General features: G+C 43.7%; 1 protein-coding gene across 2 annotated transcripts in view; it reads right to left on the bottom strand.

Annotated features, from left to right (window-relative positions):
- Positions 1–12132, bottom strand: part of SLC23A2 (solute carrier family 23 member 2) — a 119368-nt gene that overhangs the window by 60945 nt on the left and 46291 nt on the right. The window lies entirely within an intron of this gene.

Genomic DNA, 12132 nt, shown 5'->3' with positions numbered 1-12132 from the left:
TGACCTACACGTTTCTGGCGTCATCCATCCTTAATCATGAGCCGCCCTATACAAGCTTCTGAAAATCCAGTCTTATATGCTATAGGAAACTGGTGAAGGTCCTTGGTTTGAAGTCTCTGCGCAGATCAATGGGGGTTTTAACTTTTAAATGAGGTCTTTAATTCTGCTAATCAATGGTGGTCCAAGAACATAGACTTCATCAAATGATTTGTCCAACTTTATATACATAGAGCGCGATGACTTGGCCTATTGTTCATGAAAGGAGAACGTCAGCTTACTGTCTTCGGCTCCAGAATTCAATAAATACTAGACACTGGTAGGACAACATGACCGTTACCGTACCGGAGGACACCGCCGGCTTAGCAGATATTTTGTGCACGTACTGACCAGCCATATAAAACTTAAAGTTGATTTAAAGGGAGAAAAATAATTTGAGTCGGAGCTGCCCTTTGGAAGTACAACATTTACACAAAGTTAATATTTGTTCTGGAACCATATAAAAAGTCCTGACCGCTCCACCACATCGTGTTCTGTACTTTTAGACCCTCAGATTAGAAGGTTGGGAGGTCATGTTGTAACGGTGGTTAAGCAACCACTGCCCGAATGATCGCTTGATGTGCGCTCGCTTCATAGACTTGACCATTCCCGCCGTATTCGACCACCGACAATAGCGAAGAGGAAATCTGTCGTCATATACATTAGAGAAAGCAGATTCTCCCGCCTCCTGGACTTGATCATTAATTCTCAATATTCTTAATTCATGAGTAAAATCTGTCTTCAGTGAGTACAGACCTTCCCATTATGGAGATAGGGAAGGACAGCTGATGCTCAAAGTTCTATAGAACTTTTTGTACAATGTATCAGATTCTAGCTCCTCCTCTCTCCATGGAATTTTACAAGCACCAACTGTTACCAATTTCATTTCAGTAATGGGGGGGAAAAAAAAAAAAAAATCAGCCATCTTCACAGAATACAGATTTTACCCAAGAATTATAAGGGTTAAAATTTGACCAGCGATTTCTCATTTTTACAACGAAATTTACAAAACCATTTTTTTAGGGACCACCTCACATTTGAAGTCAGTTTGAGGGGTCTATATGGCTGAAAATACCCAAAAGTGACACCATTCTAAAAACTGCACCCCTCAAGGTGCACAAAACCACATTCAAGAAGTTTATTAACCCTTCAGGTGCTTCACAGCAGCAGAAGCAACATGGAAGGAAAAAATGAACATTTAACTTTTTAGTCACAAAAATGATTTTTCTGCAACAATTTTTTTATTTTCCCAATGGTAAAAGGAGAAACTGAACAACGAAAGTAGTTGTCCAATTTGTCCTGAGTACGCGGATACCTCATATGTGGGGGTAAACCACTGTTTGGGCGCACGGCAGGGCTCAGAAGGGAAGGCACGCCATTTGGCTTTTTAAAGGGAACCCGTCACCCCGTTTTTTGAGATTGAGCTATAAATACTGTTAAATAGGGCCTGCGCTGTGTGTTACTATAGTGTATGTAGTGTACCCCGATTCCCCACCTATGCTGAGAAATAACTTACCAAAGTCGCCGTTTTCGCCTGTCAATCAGGCTGGTCAGGTCGGGAGGGCGTGGTGACATCGCTGGTTCTTCCTCAGCTTTACGTTGGTGGCGTAGTGGTGAACAAGCAGCGCGCGATCTGCGCTGTCATCCCTTTCGTCGGTGGGGGCGGCCATCTTCCTGGGGCCGCGCGTGCGCAGATCGAGTGCTCTGCTGCACGGGGCTTCAGGAAAATGGCCGCGGGATGCCGCGCGTGCGCATTAGAGATCGCGGCGGCCATTTTCCCAAAGCCGAGATGCAAACTTCACCACTACGCCACCAACGTAAAGCTGAGGAAGAACCAGCGCTGTGAACACGCCCTCCCGACCTGACCAGCCTGATTGACAGGCGAAAACGGCGACTTTGGTAAGTTATTTCTCAGCATAGGTGGGGAATCGGGGTACACTACATACACTATAGTAACACACAGCGCAGGCCCTATTTAACAGTATTTATAGCTCAATCTGAAAAAAACGGGGTGACAGGTTCCCTTTAAATGGAAAATTAGCTCCAATCATTAGCGGACACCATGTCGCGTTTGGAGAGCCCCTGTGTGCCTAAACATTGGAGATCCCCCACAAATGACCCCATTTTGGAAACTAGACCCCCAAAAGGAACTAATCTAGATGTGTGGTGAGCACTTTGAACCCTCAAGTGCTTCACAGAAGTTTATAGCGCAGATCCATGAAAATAAAAAAAAAAATGTCTTGATTTTTTAGCCCAGAATTTTTTAATTTTCCCAAGGGTAACAGGAGAAATTTGACCCCAATATTTGTTGTCCAGTTTCTCCTGAGTACGGTGATACCCCATATGTGGGGGTAAACTACTATTTGGGCACTTGCCGGGGCTCGTAAGTGAAGTAGTGACGTTTTGAAATAGAGACTTTGATGGAATGCTCTACGGGCATCACGTTGCGTTTGCAGAGCTCCTGATGTGACTAAAACAGTAGAAACCCCCCACAAGTGACCCCATTTTGGAAACTAGACCCCGAAATGAAATTATCTAGATATGTGGTGAGCACTTTCAACCCCCAAGTGCTTCACAGAAGTTTATAACGCAGAGCCGTGAAAATAATAAATACGTTTTCTTTCCTCAAAAATAATTTTTTAGCCCAGAATTCTTTATTTTCCCAAGGGTTACAGGAGAAATTGGACCCCAAAAGTTGTTGTCCAGTTTCTCCTGAGTACGCGGATACCCCATGTGTGGGGGTAAACCACTGTTTGGGCACACGTCGGGGCTCAGAAGGGAAGTAGTGACTTTTGAAATGCAGACTTTGATGGAATGGTCTGCGGACGTCACGTTGCGTTTGCAGAGCCCCTGGTGTGCCTAAACAGTAGAAACCCCCCACAAGTGACCCCATTTTGGAAACTAGACCCCCCCAAGGAACTTATCTAGATATGTGGTGAGCACTTTGAACCCCCAAGTGCTTCACAGACGTTTACAACGCAGAGCCGTGAAAACAAAAAATCATTTTTCTTTCCTCAAAAATTATGTTTTAGCAAGCAATTTTTTATTTTCTCAAGGGTAACAGGAGAAATTGGACCCCAGTAATTGTTGCGCAGTTTGTCCTGAGTATGCTGGTACCCCATATGTGGGGGTAAACCGCTGTTTGGGCACACGTCGGGGCTCGGAAGTGAGGGAGCACCATTTGACTTTTTGAATACAAGATTGGCTGGAATCAATGGTGGCGCCATGTTGCGTTTGGAGACCCCCTGATGTGCCTAAACAGTGGAAACCCCTCAATTCTAACTCCAACACTAACCCCCCCACACCCCTAACCCTTATCCCAACTGTAGCCGTAACCCTAATCACAACCCTAACCCCAACACACCCCTAACCACAACCCTAATTCCAACCCTAACCCTAAGGCTATGTGCCCACGTTGCGGATTTGTGTGAGATTTTTCAGCATCATTTTTGAAAAAATCCGCGGCTAAAAGGCACTGCGTTTTACCTGCGGATTTACCGCGGATTGCCAGTGTTTTTTGTGCGGATTTCACCTGTGGATTCCTATTGAGGAACAGGTGTAAAACGCTGCGGAATCCGCACAAAGAATTGACATGCTGCGGAAAATACAACGCAGCGCTTCCGCGCGGTATTTTCCGCACCATGGGCACAGCGGATTTGGATTTCCATATGTTTACATGGTACTGTAATCCTGATGGAACACTGCTGCGGATCCGCAGCCAAATCTGCACCATGTGCACATACCTTTAGAATTAGGCTATGTGCACACGCTGCGGAAAACGCTGCGGATCCGCAGCAGTTTCCCATGAGTTTACAGTTCAATGTAAACCTATGGGAAACAAAAATCGCTGTACACATGCTGCAGAAAAACTGCACGGAAACGCCGCGGTTTACATTCCGCAGCATGTCACTTCTTTCTGCGGATTCCGCAGCGGTTTTACAACTGCTCCAATAGAAAATCGCAGTTGTAAAACCGCAGTGAAATGCGCAGAAAAACCGCGGTAAATCCACAGCGGTTTAGCACTGCGGATTTATCAAATCCTCTGCGGAAAAACCCGCAGAGGAGAAGAATACGTGTGCACATCACGGTTCGTGAGTATATATTTTAACCTAATTTACACACCAGTCACCCCTTGAGAAAGGCACCGTGCCGAAACGCGCGTTGGGGGGACGGGTCCTGGATGCACATACACACCCACTCTTATACTACTGGTATGTATATACTTGGATATTGCAATCGTTTGCTATGATATGTTTATCAGTGTTTTATACATGCTCTGCATATATATGGTGATGATATGTATGATATGGGTTAGTGTGCATTAGTTCCTGTCCATCTGTATGTGCTGTTGTTAGCACGGGTGGTTCTCCCACTTTTACTGTACACCTAATATGTAGTATCTAATAAAGTTTGTATATTTATATTTACTTGGACTCTTGACTGCGTTTCTTTGGTTTGTGAGTTTGTTATGAATATGCAGTTTGTCCAGATGGTCCTAGTCAGTCATATACTACGGTTATTTTAATTATATGTTGTTAGTGACTGACATGTTTCCCACTAAGTGTTTTCTGTTTTATATTTAGTATCGCCGCGTCCGTAACAACCTGGCCTATAAAACTGGCCCACTAGTTAACCCCTTCAGTAAACACCGTAAGAAAAGAAAAAAAAAACGAGGCAAAAAACAATGCTTTATTATCATACCGCCGAACAAAAAGTGGAATAACACGCGATCAAAAAGACAGATATAAATAACCATGGTACCGATGAAAACGTCATCTTGTCCCGCAAAAAACGAGCCGCCATACAGCATCATCAGCGAAAAAATAAAAAAGTTATAGTCCTGAGAATAAAGCGATGCAAAAATAATTATTTTTTCTGTAAAATAGTTTTTATCGTATAAAAGCGCCAAAACATAAAAAAAAGATATAAATGAGGTGTCGCTGTAATCGTACTGAACCGAAGAATAAAACTGCTTTAGCAATTTTACCAAACGCGGAACGGTATAAACGCCTCCCCCAGAAGAAATTCATGAATAGCTGGCTTTTGGTCATTCTGCCTCACAAAAATCGGAATAAAAAGCGATCAAAAAATGTCACGTGCCCGAAAATGTTACCAATAGAAACGTCAACTCGTCCCGCAAAAAACAAGACCTCACGACTCTGTGGACCAAAATATGGAAAAATTATAGCTCTCAAAATGTGGTAACGCAAAAAATATTTTTTGCAATAAAAAGCGTCTTTCAGTGTGTGACGGCTGCCAATCATAAAAACCCGCTAAAAAACTCGCTATAAAAGTAAATCAAACCCGCTTCATCACCCCCTTAGTTAGGGAAAAATAAAAAAAGGGTATTTATTTCCATTTTCCCATTAGGGCTAGGGTTAGGGCTGGGGCTGGGGCTAGGGTTGGGGCTAGGGTTAGGGTTTAGATTACATTTACAGTTGGGAATAGGGTTGGGATTAGGGTTAGGGGTGTGTCAGGGTTAGAGGTGTGGTTAGGGTTACCGTTGGGATTAGGGTTAGTGGTGTGTTTGGATTAGGGTTTCATTTATAATTGGGGGGTTTCCACTGTTTCCACATCAGGGGCTCTCCAAACACGACATGGCGTCCGATCTCAATTCCAGCCAATTCTGCGTTGAAAAAGTAAAACAGTGCTCCTTCCCTTCCGAGCTCTCCTGTGTGCCCAAACAGGGGTTTGCCCCAACATATGGGGTATCAGCGTACTCAGGACAAATTGGACAACAACTTTTGGGGTCCAATTTCTCCTGTTACCCTTGGGAAAATACAAAACTGGGGGCTAAAAAATAATTTTTGTGGGAAAACAAAAAGATTTTTTATTTTCACGGCTCTGCGTTATAAACTGTAGTGAAATACTTGGGGGTTCAAAGCTCTCAACACATCTAGATGAGTTCCTTAGGGGGTCTAGTTTCCAAAATGGTGTCACTTGTGGGGGGTTTCTGTTTAGGTATATTAGGGGCTCTGCAAACGCAATGTGACGCCTGCAGATCATTCCATCTAAGTCTGCATTCCAAATGGAGCTCCTTCCCTTCCGAGCCCTCCCATGCGCCCAAACGGTGGCTCTCCCCCCCCCACATATGGGGTATCAGCGTACTCAGGACAAATTGGACAACAACTTTTGGGGTCCAATTTCTCCTCTTACCCTCGGGAAAATACAAAACTGGGGGCTAAAAAATAATTTTTGTGGGAAAAAAAAATTGGTTTTATTTTTATGGCTCTGCATTATAAACTTCTGTGAAGCACTTGGTGGGTCAAAGTGCTCACCACACATCCAGATAAGTTCCTTAGGGGGTCTACTTTCCAAAATGGTGTCACTTGTGGGGGGTTTCAATGTTTAGGCACATCAGTGGTTCTCCAAACGCAACATGGCGTCCCATCTCAATTCCTGTCAATTTTGGCATGAAAAGTCAAATGGCGCTCCTTCGCTTCCGAGCTCTGTCATGCGCCCAAACAGTGGTTTACCCCCACATATGGGGTATCAGCGTACTCAGGACAAATTGTACAACAACTTTTGGGGTCCATTTTCTCCTGTTACCCTTGGTGAAATAAAACAAATTGGAGCTGAAGTAAATTTTTTGTGAAAAAAAGTTAAATGTTAATTTTTATTTAAACATTCCAAAAATTCCTATGAAACACCTGAAGGGTTAATAAACTTCTTGAATGTGGGTTTGAGCACCTTGAGGGGTGCAGTTTTTAGAATGGTGTCACACTTGGGTATTTTCTATCATATAGACCCCTCAAAATGACTTCAAATGAGATGTGGTCCCTAAAAAAAAAAAAAAAAAAATGGTGTAAAAATGAGAAATTGCTGGTCAACTTTTAACCCTTATAACTCCCTCACAAAAAAAAATTTTGGTTCCAAAATTATGCTGATGTAAAGTAGACATGTGGGAAATGTTACTTAAGTATTTTGTGTGACATATCTCTGATTTAATTGCATAAAAATTCAAAGTTTGAAAATTGCGAAAAATTCAAAATTTTCGCCAAATTTCCGTTTTTTTTCACAAATAAACGCAGGTAATATCAAAGAAATTTTACCACTATCATGAAGTACAATATGTCACGAGAAAACAGTGTCAGAATCACCGGGATCCGTTGAAGCGTTCCAGAGTTATAACCTCATAAAGGGACAGTGGTCAGAATTGTAAAAAATGGCCTGGTCATGGACGTGCAAACCACCCTTGGGGGTAAAAGGGTTAACTGCAGTGTGCAGACACAGCCAGACTCTCCACAGAGAAGGCAGAGATGGTTTATTAATGCTCTGCATTCACGAGCGCTCTGTGAACAATGCTGAACAAGTGCTTTTTACACAGTATATGAAGAGCTCTCGGCGCTTCCTCCGGGCCCAGTGCTCGATCGCTGGGTGTGGGAAAGAGCAGAAGCTGCAGGGACCCAAGACCAACTCCGCTCTGCTATGCGGTCAGGAGCATGCAACTCCACTGTAACTGGGGCCAATATACCAACCCCAGTTACAGACAAAACCAGCAATAAGAATGTTTTAATATGATAAGTGACGGGGGGGGGGGGTGGGGGGGGGGCAGCTTTTAAGAATTTACAAGCCCCATCCCATTGACAAATAATATGTCCAAGTTATAAAATTAATATCTAAAAAGATAGGGGAACGGAACACTAAGAATATATAGATTTTTTTAAACACCGGGAAAAAATATAAAAGATTAAAAAAAAATTAAGCCGATATTTTGCTAAAAATAGAGACAAGCATTTTTGTTTTTGTATATCCGAATGAGAAGAGGTTTTAGACAGCCGTTAAAAATCTTATGTACAAGAAAGTCTGATAATGAAGGTGGAAAATGGCCGGATCCTGAACTGGTTATTATTGGCGACTTTGCTACCGTATTTTTAATGCAGAGTTCAGCAACTTGCAGCACTTTAGCTGCTGTGAAACTACAACTCCCAGCATCCCCAGAATTGCAGTTTCACCATCGCTCTAGTGAGAGGTTGCGTAGCCAGCTATACTATATCACTAGGGATATACATCATCTTTTCGGTTTGGTTGCACTGGTAAAAAAAAAATCTGGCCAAATAAATGTAGATCCTGCATGGACGTGACGCTGTCGCTTTAAGTGAGGCATCAAAAATATTTTTACATAGTGCTAGGCAAAAAAAAGAAAAAAAATGGGGAGTAAAGGCCTCAGGCTACAGATAAGCTAGCGCTCGGTCAATGTCACGGGATGTACGTCACCGACCGGTGACAAACCGGCTTTTCAGTGTGATGACTTGAAGTGACTCAGCAGCTTTCAGGAGAGAAAGCGCGTGGTTCTGAGAAGGGGAAGAAGCTACAAGGAAACCGTCACATACAAGGAAATAAAAGCCAAAGTAATCAGTCCTTGCAAGAACAGTGAGCAGTCGCATTACATCACCGCAAGGTGTATGGTTTGAAAGAACACCCCCTCTATTCATTCACTGTATCCGTCTTCTATTCATGGGGTATAAATCCAGTGCGTCACCAAGCAGAAAGGTCCTAAATGTCTTCTGATCAAGATTTCGCCAATATCACTTAAAGGGATCTTTTTAACCCCATGAACAAAATTATTTTTAAAGTTGATTTTTACAAATACATCTTGGAATAATAATAATTTCAACAATTGGAGGTGTTTAATAAAAAAAAGTTCCTGTACGGAGTTAATCTTATAAATGTGCCCCTGCTGTGTACTGTGTAATGGCGGAGTCTGTCCTATAAGAACATGGTCTGATCATACCACAGCTCCTGGACAGGGGAGGAAGCAAAAGAGTATACTGACAGGAAATCATGGGATCGCAGATGATTCTTTTTGTGAGAAAACTTTTCTCTGTTTAAAAAAATGTTTTACCTCAGAAGAAAGCATTATTAGTGATCCACTGCCTGTGTACATTTTTTGTCTTTCACCTTTGCCCAGGAGCTGTGATCCATCACGTAGGTAGACACACGGCTGCTTCCCTGGTACTGCGTCTCCGGCACAGGTACTAAAAGCAATCATCACATACATATGTACAGACAGCAGAAGCTCCTGCTCAATGCGGAGCCTGGAAAGCGGTCAAGAGATTACGCACAAGAGTGCCACCATGTTGAACGTTATAGTTGCCATCACAGTCCAGAGTTCACAGCTCTGATCCGTGGGAAGCAAACAAGGCAATAGGGCACTTACGGTATGTATTCGTGTATTAGTGGGTGGGAATTTATTGCGTTTTGTTTTATGTTTTTGCGTTTCAGGAGATAATTGGGAATTTATGCAGAATGATGTAATCTCTGTGGCCCCTGATTCTTAAGATACCTTCACACAACGATTTTGTTAACGATATCGTTGCTTTTTGTGACGTAGCAACGAAATCGTTATGCGTGACAGCGACCAACGATCAGGCCCCTGCTGGGAGATCGTTGGTCGCTGGGGAATGATCAGGACCTTTTTTTGGTCGCTGATCACCCGCTGTCATTGCTGGATCGGAGTGTGACGCCGATCCAGCGATGTGTTCACTGGTAACCAGGGTAAATATCGGGTTACTAAGCGCAGGGCCGCGCTTAGTAACCCGATGTTTACCCTGGTTACCATTGTAAAAGTTAAAAAAACAAAACAAACAGTACATACTCACATTCCGATGTCTGTCACGTCCCCCGGCGTCAGCTTCCCTGCACTGTCAGCGCCAGCCGGCCGTAAAGCAGAGCACAGCGGTGACCGCCGTGCTCTGCTTTACAGCCGGCCGGCGCTGACACAGTGCAGGGAAGCGGACGCCGGGGGACGTGACAGACATTGGAATGTAAGTATGTAGTGTTTGTTTTTTAACTTTTACAATGGTAACCAGGGTAAACATCGGGTTACTAAGCGCAGCCCTGCGCTTAGTAACCCGATGTTTACCCTGGTTACCCGGGGACTTCGGCATCGTTAGTCGCTGGAGAGCTGTGTGACAACTCTCCAGCGACCACACAACAACCTAAACAGCGACGCTGCAGCGATCGGCATCGTTGTCTATATCGCTGCAGCGTCGCTAAATGTGACGGTACCCTTAGGTACGTTATCCTTATCTCAGTTTTACAATCAAGTCCTCTGAACTCTTACCCAACAAACTACAGCAAACAGCAGTGACCCTGCTCGTAGCCAAAGCTGAACTTTCCTCTACACAAGATAGGGACAACAGTCATTTAACGTATACTTCCACAGGAAAAAAAAAAAATTCCAGCTCCAAAACATGTCGACCTTGACATTACTGAAAATTAATTACCAAGTATTCATTTTAAAACCCTACTATACACCAAGTCAGCCATAAAATGAAGTAACATTAAAAGGGGTTGCCCACTGATCGGTGGGGGTCTGATCACTGGGACCTGCACTGATCGGCAGAACGGGGAACCTTTATTCCCATCAGAATGTAGACAGTACATACGTTATCCGAGAGCCCCATAGGGAATGAATGTATTGGATAATGACCAATCGACTTGCTGTTCCTTTTTTGTATTGGCAGTAAAAAGTCCTCAATGTGCCAATCGGTGACGGTCCCCAGCAGTCAGCTACCCGCTGATCAATAAGTGGATCAGCGCCAACTATCATGTGGATAGGTGATAACTTGCTTTCACTGTACGATCTGTTAATTACCTTGTGACAATGCCATCAATCAAGCAATGGGATAAATAAGCCATCAAATAATCCATTAGTTCTTGAGGTTCAAAAGCTTGGAAAAAAACAAAACTAAATGGCGGTTACTACATTCACATACATCCTCGTGATGTCCGATTTTTTCTTGGAGAGCACATTGACCAATAGAGTTCCACTGATCCATGGAGGTCAGTTTAAAAAAAAAAAAAAAAAAAAAAAAAAAAAAACCAGGTCAGTGTCTCACCAGACTGAGCGTTTCCTACTCATCTATTTAGTGGATTAGACTCGGCCATTGAAGACTACAGGGAACCATAAGGTGCAAAGATGAAACTAGGCAGACAGACTGTGTACTTAAGCTCTCCAATCCATCCCAGTTTCATCTGTTCTTGTCCAATGCCTTGTTAAGAATCAACGGGTAGAAATTTCAGTCTGCCCAATTCAGTAAAAAACAAACAAAAAAAACACGGAAGCTACAAGCATGACTGAGAAACAGCTCAGTTTGCTCCTGTCCGATGGTAACACGCACACGGGTGAGTGAATCTAGCCTGAGCATGTCAGGTACTTTAAGGACGAGCACATTTTGATGGCTGGGCAATTGGGTGAAGACATCACCAAACATCCGGTCTCTTTGGTTTTCCAAGGAACGCATTGGTTAGTACAAGGGGCGTAACGATACCAGGCGCACCGGGCCCTGGAGCAAAGTCTCTTTGGCAAATATGAAGAGATTATTGCTATTAAAAGGCCTGCGATAGATGGAGCCCTGTTGGAGATTTTGCATTGGGGCGCAAGAGATTCGAGTTACCCAGCTGGTTAGTAATAGTGATGAGCGAACGTGCTCGGATAAGGCGCTATTCAAGCATACACGACCGGAATTTCCGAAGAAATTTCCACGGCAATGCCGCAACTGTGCTGCGGGTAAAACGCATGCGGAATTGGCATGTGTTTTCCCACTAAACACTAGCATTTTACAAGCGTTATTAGCTTGCAGAATGCTAGCGTTATACAAGCGATCTGTAGCATCGCTTGGAAAACTGATTGACAGGTTTGTCACACAGTGTTTGACAAGTGTGACCAACTTTTTACTATTGATACTGCCTATGCAGCATCAACAGTAAAAGATAGAATTTTAAGGCCATGTTCACACTATGCGTTCTGTCCTGCGGGTTCTCCCGCAGCGGATTTGATAAATCTGCAGGGCAAACCCGCTGCGGTTATCCCTGCAGATTTATCGCGGTTTGTCCTGCGGGTTCCGCTGCGGGATTTTACCCCTACTATTGATGCTGCATATGCAGCAATATGCAGCATCAATAGTAATGTTAAAAATAATAAAATCATGATGATATACTCACCCTCTGACGTCCCGATCTCCTCGGCGCTGCAGGCGGCGGTCCGGTTCCAAAGATGCTGTGCTACTAGGACCTTCGGTGACGTCACGGTCATGTGACCGCGACGTCACCGAAGGTCCTGGTCGCATAGCAAACCTGAGACCGGACGGC

The sequence above is a fragment of the Ranitomeya imitator genome, chromosome 4 (genome assembly GCF_032444005.1).
Source record: "Ranitomeya imitator isolate aRanImi1 chromosome 4, aRanImi1.pri, whole genome shotgun sequence".
NCBI classification, from domain to species: domain Eukaryota; kingdom Metazoa; phylum Chordata; class Amphibia; order Anura; family Dendrobatidae; genus Ranitomeya; species Ranitomeya imitator.
This window is presented reverse-complemented; position numbering and strand designations above follow the sequence as displayed.